Genomic DNA, 13,943 nt, shown 5'->3' on the forward strand with positions numbered 1-13,943 from the left:
TTTCAATGGTGCTGGTCGTGACCTCTCCCTTTTCAGTCATAATTTTAATAATCTCAGTCCTTTCTCTTTGTAGTTTTTAAACCATTTATAAGCATTCTTTTCTTCCATCGTTTTGCCTACTGAAGAGAGTCTAAGTCTTATTGACATATCTCTATTGTCAAGGCTTTACTGGTGAAAACTTATATAACATGGGTCTATGATCTGTTTGTCTACAGTCATTTTTTCTGTTATATCTGCTTTTGTTCACTGGCAGAAACACCAATTAGCTCAGGTTTCTGTTAACAGGCATAGTTCTATGGCATTCTCTGAGATGAAAGGAAGATATCAGGAGTCAGCTGTTTATAGCTTTTATAGCAACATCCTTATTGATAGATTCCCATTTTTAATATCCTTTTATCTGCATTTCAAAAATGAAATTATATATCCATTACCAAAATTAGATAGGAGATTTATTGGATTAGAGGTGCTTTTTTCCTAATCCTTAAATGAGCGAAAGGTACTTCTTTGATAATTCTATAAGAGAGTTAAAATTCCTTTTTATTTTAAAATGTTACAGATAGGAGATTAACCTAGTTAGCTTCACTGATAGAAGGAGCGCATGTCTCCTGGAACCAGGCAAAGCCAACAGAGGTTTCTGGTTCAGGAATGTACAGAAGATATGGGACTTGCATGAATTATAACATGACTCATTAAAGGGCATAGAAGTACTTTACAAATAATTAAATATTTTAGATTAGGTACTGAATTCCTGTTAAACCTTGACATTTCCTACCATGAAGTTTATTCCCTTTTTTGCATGCCCGAAACTTCCTAGTTTACTAATATTTCCATTATATATTAATTATAGGCAAGGATGATAAAATTGAATGAAAATTGAATTTTAAAAAAACCACTTCTTTTTTATGTATCTACTGTGAAGGGTATGTTGCAAGGGATTGTAATTAAAAATACTTGTCTCTAATAAGACCACTTTTTAGGGTTGTTACAGGAATAGGATATAGTAAAATACCTAGCATGTTGAATGCTAGATAAATGCTAGGTAGTATTTTTTAAAATTTAAATTCAATTAATTAACATATAGTGTATTATTTTCAGAAGTAGAGTTTAGTGATTCGTCAGTTGCATATAACACCCAGCGCTCATTACATCACATGCCTTCCTTAATGCCCATCACCCAGTTACCCTCCCCTCTGCCCCCCCCCTCCCCTCCAGTTTGTTTCCTATAGTTAAGAGTCTATTATGGTTTGTCTCCCTGTCTGATTTCATCTTAGTTTATTTTCCCCTCCCTTCTGCTAGGTAGTATTTTTAAGATAACTTGAAATATAAGAGAATATAAGAGAATTAATTAAAACAATCCACACGTATTAGTAATGTTTGAATAAACAGCGATATCACTTTTTCCCTGCATACTGTTTTACGATTCAAACGTAGGGAGATATGTCAGTATGTGTAAACTGTGACAGTTTATTTTCAACTATGAAAGTCAGCCGAATTTAGAGGTAGTGTTTGCGTCACGAAGTAGAACTTAATTATATATAATTCAAGACAGTGTAAGACACGGTGCATGACACTTATCTTAAAGGTCTAAGCAATTAAAATCAGGTGACAGTGGTTTGTTTTGTTAGCTTTTTGAAGGTGTTTTAAATTTTATATCTCAAGAATCATACATGCTATATGTACAGGTTTAGACACAAACTCATTATCTTTAACCCCCAAACGGCTGGAGAAAAGCCCTGAGTAAAGGCTCTGCCACTTTAGTGGGTTAAATAGCACTCCCACCCCCCAAAAATTCATGTCCATCTAGAACCTCAGACTGTGACCTTATTTAGAAATAGAGTCTTTGCAGATGTGATTAGCAAGGTGGGGTCATACTGGATTAGTGTGGCTCCTAAATCCAGTGTTACTGATGTTCTTAGGAGAGGGTGGAAGACACAGACACATAATCAAGAAGGTTGTGTGAAGACAGAGGCAGAGATTGGAACAGCATTGCCACAAGCCAAGGAGCACCAAGAGCTGTCCTCAACCACCTGAAGCTGGAAAAGGCAAGGCAAGATTCCTTCTTAGAAACTGCAGAGGGGGCGTATACCTCCTGAAACCTTGATTTCAGCCTGCTAGCCTCCAGAACCATGAAAGAATGAAGTTCTGTTGTGCTAAGACTGCCGATTTTTATGACTTTGTTATGGCAGCCCAAGGAGATTAATACAGCCACTTACCAGGGATGCACTGAAATGCACACAATTTTCTATCCTAAAGTGGGTACAATGAAACCTACCACACAGGATTACAGGAGGATTACATGAGATTGTCTATGTACAAGTATTCGATATGCGGCTTTTTGTCTTAAATTCCATTCTTACGCCCCGAAATGCTACCTCTTGTATGGGATGGAATTTCACTTTAGGGGGAGGAAACACTATTTTCCACAATGCCATCCAAAATTGTAAGTGACATCTTTGGGCAGTCGGCATCGCATCATGGAAAAGATTTAAGCAGAGTCTTAGGCATCCAGAGTGTCGAGGACGTGTATTAGTTAGAGAACGCATTTCAGTCCACGTAACAGAAACCCAACCACAGTGGCTTAACAAATAGGGATTAACCAACAAAATTCTCACGTAATAAAATGTCCTGAGTTAACCTCCTCAGTTCGGATCAAAGCACTAGGGTGCCATCAAGGACCCAGGCCTCTCCTTCTGCCCCTCCCATTCTTATATATCCTTCATCCTTGCTGCTTGAAGTTGGCTGCCCTGCCTTTAACTACACACGCTCATCCCAATAGGACAAAGAAGGTTGTGTCCAGAAGGGACAGCCCACATGAAGAAAGCAAAAATATTCCAGAAATCCTCAGTACCTTCAAATTAATTCTCATTGGCCAAAACTGAGTCACATGACATCTCGTAAATGTGAAGGTACCCAGGAAATTTAGTTTTTAGCTCTGTTCAATGCTGCTTTGAACAAAATAGGTCTTCTATTTGTAAGGAAAGCATCATGGATTTAGGATAACTACTTAGCAGAGTTAGCCATAAAAGAGACTCTGGAATAGGTAGAAGATTGGACTAGATGAGCTCTTCCAACTATAAGAATTCAAAGATGGGGGGCGCCTGGATGGCGCAGTCGTTAAGCGTCTGCCTTCGGCTCAGGGCGTGATCCTGGCGTTCTGGGATCGAGCCCCACATCAGGCTCCTCCACTAAGAGCCTGCTTCTTCCTCTCCCACTCCCCCCTGCTTGTGTTCCCTCTCTCACTGGCTGTCTCTCTCTCTCTGTCAAATAAATAAAATCTTTAAAAAAAAAAAAGAATTCAAAGATGGAGTTAGTAAAGCATTCCCTACCCTCAAGGCATTTACAGTGTATATTGGAGGCAGGTTCTGCAGACTACTGTGGGTTTGAATTGCTATTCTACCCCTTACTAGATAGATAATTCTGTCCTCTTGAGGTCTTAGTTCCTTCATCCCTAGAATAGGGATGATAATATCCACTCCACACTTTTGGGGGTGGGATTATAGGAGTTTAATATTTAGAGTGTTAATTACAGTGTCTGGCCCTGGAAGATGCTAAATAAATGTAGCTACTCTTTTTCCACTAGATGGTAAGCTCCGTGAAGGCTCTGTGAAGGCAGGAATTGTGCCATTCCATGGTAGCTCAGTGCCTAACACAAGTCAGCCTTTAACAGACCTTTGTTAAGTGAATGAACCAGGCCATGAGTGCTAAGGCGAATATAAGGCACACTCAAGATCAGTGAGATTTTCATTTCTCAATTGAGGTTTTGGTGCCTGTATCTGAAGCATCTTCTGTAAGTATGAAGTAGGGACAGTCCACATTAAGGGAAAAGAATGAAAGAATAAGGATAAGAAGTTGTTTTGATCAATGATACTGGTTATAGATAACAGAAGCTTCTCTACCAAACTTAAGCAGAGAACGGTTTATTACAAGACATTAAGAACCTGAGAGAACCAAGACTATGCTGGCAGTTACTCGCTTGCTAATACCGCTCCTACTCAGCTTTGCTGTTACTACGGAGTGGACACGAGAGTGCTGTAGCCGCCCCAGGCAGTCACACGAACCAGGTCTATAGTAAGAGCCGATCTCCCTGTGCAGTCACTGCGCTACACCTCCTCCTTCCAAATCTCATGTGGACATGTCTGCTTGTCAGAGTCCACTTCACATGTAGACCTGTAGCTGCAAGAGAGCCTGGGAAATGTAGTTTTTAGCCTCCCAGCCTCTGGAGTCGAGGCAGGTTTGCTAAAAGGGGATCGGGCAGGGTGCTTAGCTCGCTAACACATGCTGTGTGGCACAGAAGTTGTTCTAAGCAGCTGTGCGTAGTTGTCCCAGCAACACAGCCTGGAGGTCACAGAGGGCTGAGGCCATGTGCAGGAGGCACTGGAAGACCGGAGGAACGCAGTGAAGCGCTCCGGCCCGCACAGCCCTGGAGCCTGCAGACCGGACAGCCATGACTGGACAGCAGGTTGCTAACGGCGGGTGGGGGGTTGGTGGCGGGGGAGGTGCAGAGAGCCAGGAGATGAGGAGAGATGGAAGTAATTGTCCCTGGGCGTGCATGGCTGGATTGTGTGCAGAGGGAGATGTGCTTCCCATTTCCCTTTGCCTGGGCAGTGTCCCAGCTGCCCACAAGCACACAGAGCTCATCTTGTTGCCCAAACGACCCCATCCATTCCGACAAAGCAGGGATGGCAAGGGAGGGGCTCGTGCGGCAGCTGTGCAGCGTGGCTCCCATGTCTCTGGCCTGTATGACCTTCCAGCTAGTCCTAGAACGTAGGCTGTGGGAAGGAATGATCAGGAGACAAGGAGGAGAAGAGCTTTTTGTGAGTAACTCCACTCATAAGTCTGGAAGGAATAAGCTCAATGATTTAAAAAAAAAAAAACAAACCAAAACCCTAGAAACGTGATTGGAGGTATGCTTTTCCTTCTTCCTCCCTTTTGGTATTTTTTATCAATTTCAGCCATGTTTATAGACTTGTGTGACATAGGCAGTGGGACAGCTGAGCAATTAGTTGGAATTGATCTTGTAGACAGGCAGTGTGACAAGTTAGACGATTCAGGTTCACAAAAGATCTTTTATAGAAAAAAGAAAAAAAAAAACAACCAAAACAAACAAAAAAACCCAGTCATGATTTATCCCCCCCTCGGCCCCCACCCCTTTTGCTGACTCTTTTCTGTAGGGCTTGTGGACGATTTGACTGATTTCCTGACATCATTTCTTTCTTTGCAAGCCACATGCATTTCGGCCCTTCACTAGGGTATACCTTTTGCAAGGACAGGATCTATAAATGCAACTTGCGGCATGCAAACATCATTTTCTAGAAGCAGGTTCCGTGTAATGCCGTTAAATGCAATCAGAAGTTACCAAGCATCTTACTGGAACTCTTTTCCAAATGTACGTAATCCAATTTACCTTTCCTTTGGTATTTAAGTCCCTGACAGCTGGAGCGGACATTTCTCAGAGCAGTTTGGCTTGTAACAGCTGCCCTGTTTTATCTTTCTCCTCTTCTCTGTTCACTTCCTCTTAATATCTCAGTGTGCTGTTACAGTGAGCATTAACCATTGGGTTACAGTCAGTTCTAAACACAGAGATGCTGCCATATCAGAAACGTTGACTTCAGTGTCATGATGTGTCAGCTGTTTGCTGGGTGAGTGAATGAGACATGGGCCTGTCCTCAAGCCCCAGGCGACTTCTCATCTCTTTTCAGAATCACAGAATGTTGTGATCATGTGAGAAGAATTTATCTCTAATAACCTGAAGTTTCATGACTCATCTGCACATGATTTTAGTGTTACTTTTTCAATTGAAAATGTTCTCTTTTAAGTAGGAAACGTTTGCACACAAACATTTGCAAAGGGGGAAAAAGCCATTTCTCATTCTTTCAGCTTAAACACAATTACAATATTTTAACTCTCACCTTGTGGTTTTAAATTTATGGAGAGCAACATGCCCCTAGGTGATTTAATTATCTGCTTCTGATCTCATCACGAAGAAGTAGTGGAAGCCTGGGGGGAAAAGCCTTTCATTCCCCAATACTTTCTGCTAGGAAGCTGGTGCTCATGGATGATTTGTTTAAGGAATTATTTTAAAGCATATTTACTGTTCAGCATAAATTATAACTGCATCAGGCTGGTCTAGTAATGATGCTCTTTGATGATTTTTTGAGACCTGGGCACATGAGCTCTAGGGTAGGAGAACTCAGATAGTCCAGGAGCCAGTCTTCTAGCGTATAAGGAGAAGCTGACATCCCTTGGACCCAAATCTACCTGTAGGACCCTCCATTAACCAAAGACCCTTTAATGGTAAGGAGTTCTGGCTGCATGTCCCTTTTGTCACTGGGGAAACAAAGCTAAAGGAATAGATGTGGTACTTGCTAAGACTCAAAGCCATGCATTTATAGGCATGGGTTTATCTTAAAAACATTCTGAATAGAATAAGTAGGTTGCCTTCAGAGCCTTTCTCAATGGCTGGGACTGCCAACTGGCCTGCCATTAAAAACCTATGCTGGGGGCCCCTGGTGGCTGGGTTGGTTAAGCGTCTGACTCTTGGTTTCAGCTCAGGTCATGATCTCATGGGACGTGAGATAGAGCCCCATGTCAGGCTCTGCACTCAGCAGGGTGTCTTCTTGGGGGGTGGGATTTGCCCTTCCCCCACCCTCTAAAAATGAATAAATAAATAAATCTCTCTTTTTTAAAGATTTTATTTATTTATTTATTTGTCAGAGAGAGAAAGAGAGACAGAGACCACAAGCAGGGGAAGCAGCAGGCAGAGAGGGAGAAGCAGGCTCCCCAACGAGCAAGGAGTCTGACTCGGGACTCAATCCCAGGACCCTGGGATCATGACCTGAGCCAAAGACGATGCTTAGCTGACTGAGCCACACAGGCGCCCCTGAATAAATAAATCTTAAAAAACAAAAAACCCTCCAAAAACCTACACTGCTTTCCCAGACTGGCCTGAAGCTCAGACTTCCACTCTTCATTTATTCACCTGTGGTCTTTGCACCAGACCTGAGCACCGTGAGTAAGTGACCACCTAACCTCACTAAGGCCATGTTCCAGAAATCTCTGTGTGGTCCAGTCCAGCCCTTGTTTCCATTTGGCTTGGTTACATCATGGTGTCCTTTTACAGGTATCTTTAAGTCACCACTTCCTCGGCCTGCTGTCATCTCAAATATAGCATGTATAAAGCTGACCTCATGCCATGTGTCACAATTTTAGCTCAATAGTCTGCATACCTTTCATACATCAGCAGCAGCAGCTCTGCTCTCCTTGTCACTTATGCTCCACTGTTCTGACTGTTCCCTGTCCTTCATCATCCGTTCATCTTGTTTTCCTTTCCACTCTTCCACCTATCCCCGCGCCTAGATTGTAGCAATAATCCCGCACCTACATTGTAGCAATAATCTCCTCCACCCTGGAGCGTTAGAACTAAAAGGGCCTTTTGCAATTTATCCAATATCTTCAGTTTACAAATGAGGAAGCGGCAGCTCCAGAAAGGTTACATAAGTAGCTTTGTTTCAAACTAGTCAGGCTTGCAGACCTTCCTCCAGGTTCCGTGTTCCTGCTACCCTGCCAGGTGATGTCCTGGTCGCCTGCCGCCAGTCTCTTTCCCTTCAGCCATTCTGTGTACCCAGTACTCACATTTATTTAGCTGAAATAGTTCTTTCATCATCTCTCTCTCGTCCACAGATGTTTGGTGGCCCCTACTGCCGGGAGGACTCATCATACGTCATCATCCAAACTGGGACGCTTGATAGTAATAAAGATGCTAAGACCACAGACACCTACCAGAACGGTCCTGGGCAAACCAGAATGTACAGTCACGCTTCATAGAGCCTAGATCAGAGATCCTAAATCAGAAAGACCAAAATTTACCTGTAGGAATTGAAGGTTTCCTACATTCAGGTCCTGGTTACACGTCTAACTCTGTCCCCAGTAATCTACACAGTGTCTTGCTTGTCATCCTTCTTGGCACACTTGATGTATATTTCTGCTTGGGAATCTGAAGGTTTTCCTCTGCTTCCCTAGCATCTCTGCTTTCTTCAAGGGCCCCCTTAAGTCCCTTTTCTTCCATAAAATCTTCTCAGTCAGGTGCGTCTCCCGAGAATGTCTATCTCCTCCACAGTCGCGAACTTGCTGTCTCTACTACTAATTTGATCCTTACAAGTGGTGAAATGAGGTGTTTTGATTTTTTGCCTTAGTGGTGAGAATAGTCTGATCAGCCCCTCTATAAATTTAATGTCTGCTTCCAAAGAAAGAGACCCACAAAATAACACAGAAGGAAAACATAAACATTCAAAATGGAAATCAGAATTTTGTTTTACTCATGAATGTAGGAGACTGCAACCTTTGCTGAGGGGACTCTGGCATTATCTAGCAGGAGTACCAGGACAGCCCCACTTCGCGCCTGCATGCTGTGAGACAACAGAGGCATCGGCTCATTGCCTGGGCATTATTGTAACCCCAGAAGGTTGGAAACAACCACGTGTCCAGCAGTGGGGAACTAGTTGAATAGACTGTGATAGAGCACACAGTGTAGCATCATGTAGCTGTAAAAGACAGAGAGGGGGAGATGTCCATGTATGAGCATGGAGAGATCTTTTTTTTTTTTTTTTAAGATTTTATTTATTTGAGGGAGGGACAGAGAGAGTGCAAGCAGTGGGAGGGGCAGAGTAAGAGGGAGAAGCTGACTTCCCACTGAGCAGAGAGCCCAACAGAGGGCTCCATCCCAGGACCCTGAGATCATGACCTGAGCTGAAGGCAGAGGCTTAATGGACTGAGCCACACAGGCGCCCCTGAATATGGAGAGATCTGTAGGACATACACAAGTGAGGAGGAACAAGGATATTTTATGCTGTTGCCTAAGTGCCTTTAATTTAAGTATTTTATTTTATGAAATTCTTTCTTTTATAAAGTGTAAAGTACGATTAATTTTGCCTTCCCTCACTGGCGGTATTTTCATGCTTGAATTTGTGGAACTGAGTAACCATCCAGGGAGGGATATCAGAACTATGCTTTAGAAGATTCTTTCTGCCATAAGTGAGAGCACTTTGGAGTGAGGAGGGGAAGCCTGGGGAAGGCCTGGCCACAGGGTGGGATCAGTGCCCAGGCTCCCATCCTGCAGCCCTGGAATTTGCTCTGTCACCCAGATTTCCTTGTAAGAAGCTTATTCATTTGCTGGCTCCATATCTCAGTGCTCCCCTCTCATTGCTCCCAGCCTTCAAGAGTTTAGACTTTTGTTTTCAGATGAGCATTTTATTCAGCAGTGTGATTTTCCAGCCTGGTGATTTTGGACATGAGACTTGTTTTATTTGGTGACGTCTGTGGTGGTTTCTCCCAATAGCAGGTGCAGGGAGGAAACGGATCCTTTGTTCCACTCATTGCGTTTCATTCCATGAAATGTAATTTACAGCTTTTAAGAATGTGATTTAGAAATAATCCCCAATTTGGGGTGCCTGCGTGGCACAGCGGTTAAGCGTCTGCCTTTGGCTCAGGGCGTGATCCCAGCGTTGTGGGATCGAGCCCCACATCGGGCTCCTCTGCTGGAAGCCTGCTTCTTCCTCTCCCACTCCCCCTCCCACTCCCCCTGCTTGTGTTCCCTCTCTCCCTGGCTGTCTCTATCTCTGTCGGATGGATAAGTGGAATCTTTAAAAAAAAAAAAAAAGAAAAGAAATAATCCCCAATTAATAAAACACTTTGCAATCATATTCTATTGTTTTCTAACAACTTTGACACTTGTGGGGAAAAAAAAGGTTAGGACATGATTTTTTTAAGGCAGACATCTGGAATGACCTGTTGTAAGAGGACATTATTATTATTATTATTATTCTGTAGGAAATAATGATTCCTCACTCCCAACCCCCACATTCAGTCAGTTATCAATCATAATAATAGATTAATAGATGTTCTTGATGAAGTGTCTTCAGGAATGCTCTAGGCAGCTGGCTTTTTACTTTTCTTATGTTTCATCATATGATCTTTTGTTATTCTTCCGACAATTCTTTTATGAAGGAAACCAAAGCTCAGAGAGGCTTAGTAACTCGGCCAGGGTCACATAGCCTATTTAATGACAGGCCTGGGCTTGAACTCAGGTCCTTCACACTGCAGAGCTGATGTTTGCACTGTATACACTGCCTCCCTACCTGAGCCAAGCTCCGTCACTTCTACCTTTGCTAGTCCCTTGCACATCATTTCCAAACCTACTGAAAACAGTTATGAGCATTATCATTATCTCTCCCCTGAAGTAACGTGATTTCCTCTCAGCAGGGCTCTATCTTCAGATTTTCCCTCTTATAACCCCAAAATTGTCCCTACCACCCTGAGCTCCATCTCCCTAAAGGACCACAAGAATCATTCCTCCACTTCGTATACATGTTCCAGAGTACCTACTCAATGTATGGTGGATTTTTTCCTCAAAACATTATTCCTCAGAACATAGGATTTTGTTTTAAGTGTGAGTTCTTACGAAGTCTTGTTTTAACTAGAATTAGAGCTCACTTACTTACTTCGAACTACAAACATCGTTAGGGCAGGACACATTAGCTTGAAATTACCTTAAATAAGTACCAGCGTAACACGCTCTAGAGGTCATCTAATGGAATGCCTTTAAAAGGAAGCAAATTTGCATAGTTTTAGTGTAAATTTCATGGGCTCTGCCCTCAAAGAATGGCACATTAGATATGATTGTACACAAGCCTTTTCAGATTATTTCGGAAAGCAATAAAGTGGTGATCACTTATTTTGTAGTGCTCATGAATACACATCTATGGGCAATAAAATAAAAACTGGTCTCATGTTACATAAATGCACCATTGAGGCTGGATAAAATTTCCAATGACAGAATCATACACAGATTCCAAAGTGCTTTATCGCAAACCGGGTAAATGGATATGAAGATGGTGGGCTCCAGAAATCTGTTAGATGATCGAAAAGTAACTCTTACAATCCCGTTGACAAAGATGTGTACCAAGAGTTTAATAAAACTGTGTTATAAAATGTGGGAAGGAAAAAGAGCCATATTTCTACACATATTATCTTCTATAATGTGTGATGGCAAATATGCACATGTAAATCAAATATTATAAATGGAAAATCAACTCTTTCCTCTTTAGCCTTGAACGTTTATATGTTTGAACTGACCAAAAAACTTTTTTCCTTATTTTCTCGTTGAAAAAGCAGAGAGTTGCTTTATCTTCAGCATCACCTAATTTTCACATGTCAGCACTGTACTCATAGAAAATCAGATACAGACCCAGCTTTCAGCACACTAACAAGCCAGGAGAGAAGTATAGCTCCTATTGCCACAAAACCTCTTCAAATTTAGTGGCATAAAACATCAATGATTTTATTAGGCTCCTGGACTCTGTGGATCAGAAATTCCAGAAAGGCACAGAAAGGACAACTCTGTGTTGCCTCCATGATGTTTGGGGCCTCAGCTGGGAAGACTTGAAGGCTTAGCTGGAATCATTCAAGGGTGTCTTTACTCACCCGCACTGGGCTTCCTCACAGATGACAGCCTTTGAAGGAGTCAGACTTCTTACAGGGTAGCTCAGGGCTGCAAGCACAAAAGTTCCATCGAACAAGGTAGAAACTCCATTACCTTTTTCTAACCTGGTCTTTTTCTAATGATGACTACTCATTATTATTCCTGCCAGTCTTTTGATTACATGCAAGTCAGAGGTGTGTCGAGATTCAGGAGAGGAGGCCTAGACTCCACCTCCTGTGGGGGGGGGCATCAATATCATATTGTAGGAGATATGTGGGATGGGAAATACTGTCGTAGGCCATTTTTGGAAAATACAATCTGACCCAAAGAACTTTGGCAGGCCCACATCTAAGAGTTAGAGAAAATGGAAAACACAGCGAAAGTGCTGTGGAGTTAAAGCACAGTCCTGTATGGATGAGGCTGGGGCAAGGGAGAAAAGGTGGGATGTGGACATTTGGGAAAGTAATGACAGCAATCAGATGTAGGGTTAGTGAGAACCGGGCAACTGAATGAAGATGTGGGGTTAGGGAAGAGATGGCTAGATATTTTGGAGTCTGGAGGTCAGGTAGAAGAATGTGTCTCAGGCAAAAGCAGGAAACAGAGGCAGAGAGGTACATGTGGGAAGGAGGCAGATGAGATCTGGAGAAGGAGGTCCAGCAGCTCTTACGCTAACACCATATCTATACCACATCTATCCCCTCATTTCTGCCCTCAGCCTTCTGGCCCTGCACCCACCACTGTCCTGAAACTCCTCCCACTACTTCTTTGTAATTTCCTCCTAAGGGCTGCTTCCATTGGCCTTTCTGTCCTCACCTCTATACATCTATGGTATCCCGTTCTGGCCTGTCTTCCAGCAGAGCATGCTTGACTGTTCACAGGTCCTGCGCTCTACTCGTAACCATCTCCAACACCATTGTTTGGCTCATGCATAGCATCTGACTCTGTACTACACTTTTTAAAAAAAATTCCCCATGTCTTGGCTTCATTTGGCTCTCTTCCCACCTCTCTGGCTCCACCTTCTCAGTCTCCTGGGTTGGCTCCTTTTTTTCAACTGCCTCATTATTTGTTGGTGTTCCTCAAACAAGGTTTCTTCCTTGGTTCTTGTCCCTGTTTCTTCTGCACTCAGCATGCAAAGGTGGGCTTCTTGGGGACCTTGGGCCCTTGCAATAGGAGATTAGTTTTGCAAGCATATGGGAGTAGACACGTATTTCTAGGATATGATCCATAACTTTATCACATTCTCAAAGTGGTCTCTGAATTAAGAAAACCCAGAAGGCTGAGACCCACTGCTTTGCATATTTACTCCATGGCTTCAAATTGATATTCAGCTCATACCACTCCCTTAAACTTTAGGAATCCTCCTTGGCTACACATGAGGCTCTTCAGGGAAGCTTAAAGAAATGCTGGTAATCAATTGAATCAGAATCCTGGGTATGGGGTCCAGTGGGGTAATACATTTCAAAGAGGATGTTAATCCTGTTTTGTGTCAGTCACAAAGATAACCCTCATGGTTAATACTTTAAACTATTTTCTCTTTACTGGGCTAAAATAAGTTCTACCACCTTAAAGAGAATTGAATTATATCAGGATTTAGGTGACAAAGGTATGGATTTTTTTTTTTAAATCAGCCCTATAGAGAATAGATCGAATATAATTGTTTTCTTTGGGTTTACTTCATTCAGTAGACTAACCCCTTTCTTCTTTGCTTAATTGTTTCTTTCATTTTCACCTATTAAAGTGAAACTTTGTTACTAAAAAGAAAGTGGATTTTAATGGGTACAGTTTTTAGTTTTGCAAAATGAAAAGAGTTTTGGAGATGGATGGTGGCGATGGTTGCACAAAAGTGTGAATGTGCTTGATGCCGGTGAACCGTACACTTAAAAGTGGTTAAAATGGTACAACTCGTGCTATGTATATTTAACCACAATTTTAAAAAATAATTTAAAAATTTTGAAAATAGACAAGAGAGTTGACTGTTAACAGTAAAAGAAAAAGAAAAGAAAAGAAAAGAAAAGAAAAAGAAAGAAAGAAAGAAAGAAAGAAAGAAAGAAAGAAAGAAAGAAAGAAAAACTGGATTTAGTNTTTTAAAAAATAATTTAAAAATTTTGAAAATAGACAAGAGAGTTGACTGTTAACAGTAAAAGAAAAAGAAAAAGAAAAGAAAAGAAAAAGAAAGAAAGAAAGAAAGAAAGAAAGAAAGAAAGAAAGAAAGAAAAAAACTGGATTTAGATGGAGTAAGTCATTGGCCTTTTAAAAGAAGGTTTGTTGTTTCTCAGCAAAAATTCAATCCATTGAGAAATGATATCAAATCTATTTCTCTCAGTCACAGTGAAACCATGAGGGTGGAAAGTACCTGTTACAGAGAATTCCACAAACAGGCAAAAAGAAAAAAACCCTACCTCTGCCTAATACAGTTCATGGTAACCAGACCATAATTCCCCCCACCTCACCCCCATGTGTATTTCCT

The 13,943-nt window shown here is 42.0% G+C and overlaps 1 protein-coding gene across 2 annotated transcripts in view; it reads left to right on the forward strand.

Moving 5' to 3' along the window:
* Positions 1-13,943, forward strand: part of LOC117804103 (beta-chimaerin) — a 228,363-nt gene that overhangs the window by 93,827 nt on the left and 120,593 nt on the right. The window lies entirely within an intron of this gene.

This window comes from Ailuropoda melanoleuca, chromosome 1 (genome assembly GCF_002007445.2).
Source record: "Ailuropoda melanoleuca isolate Jingjing chromosome 1, ASM200744v2, whole genome shotgun sequence".
NCBI classification, from domain to species: Eukaryota; Metazoa; Chordata; class Mammalia; order Carnivora; family Ursidae; genus Ailuropoda; species Ailuropoda melanoleuca.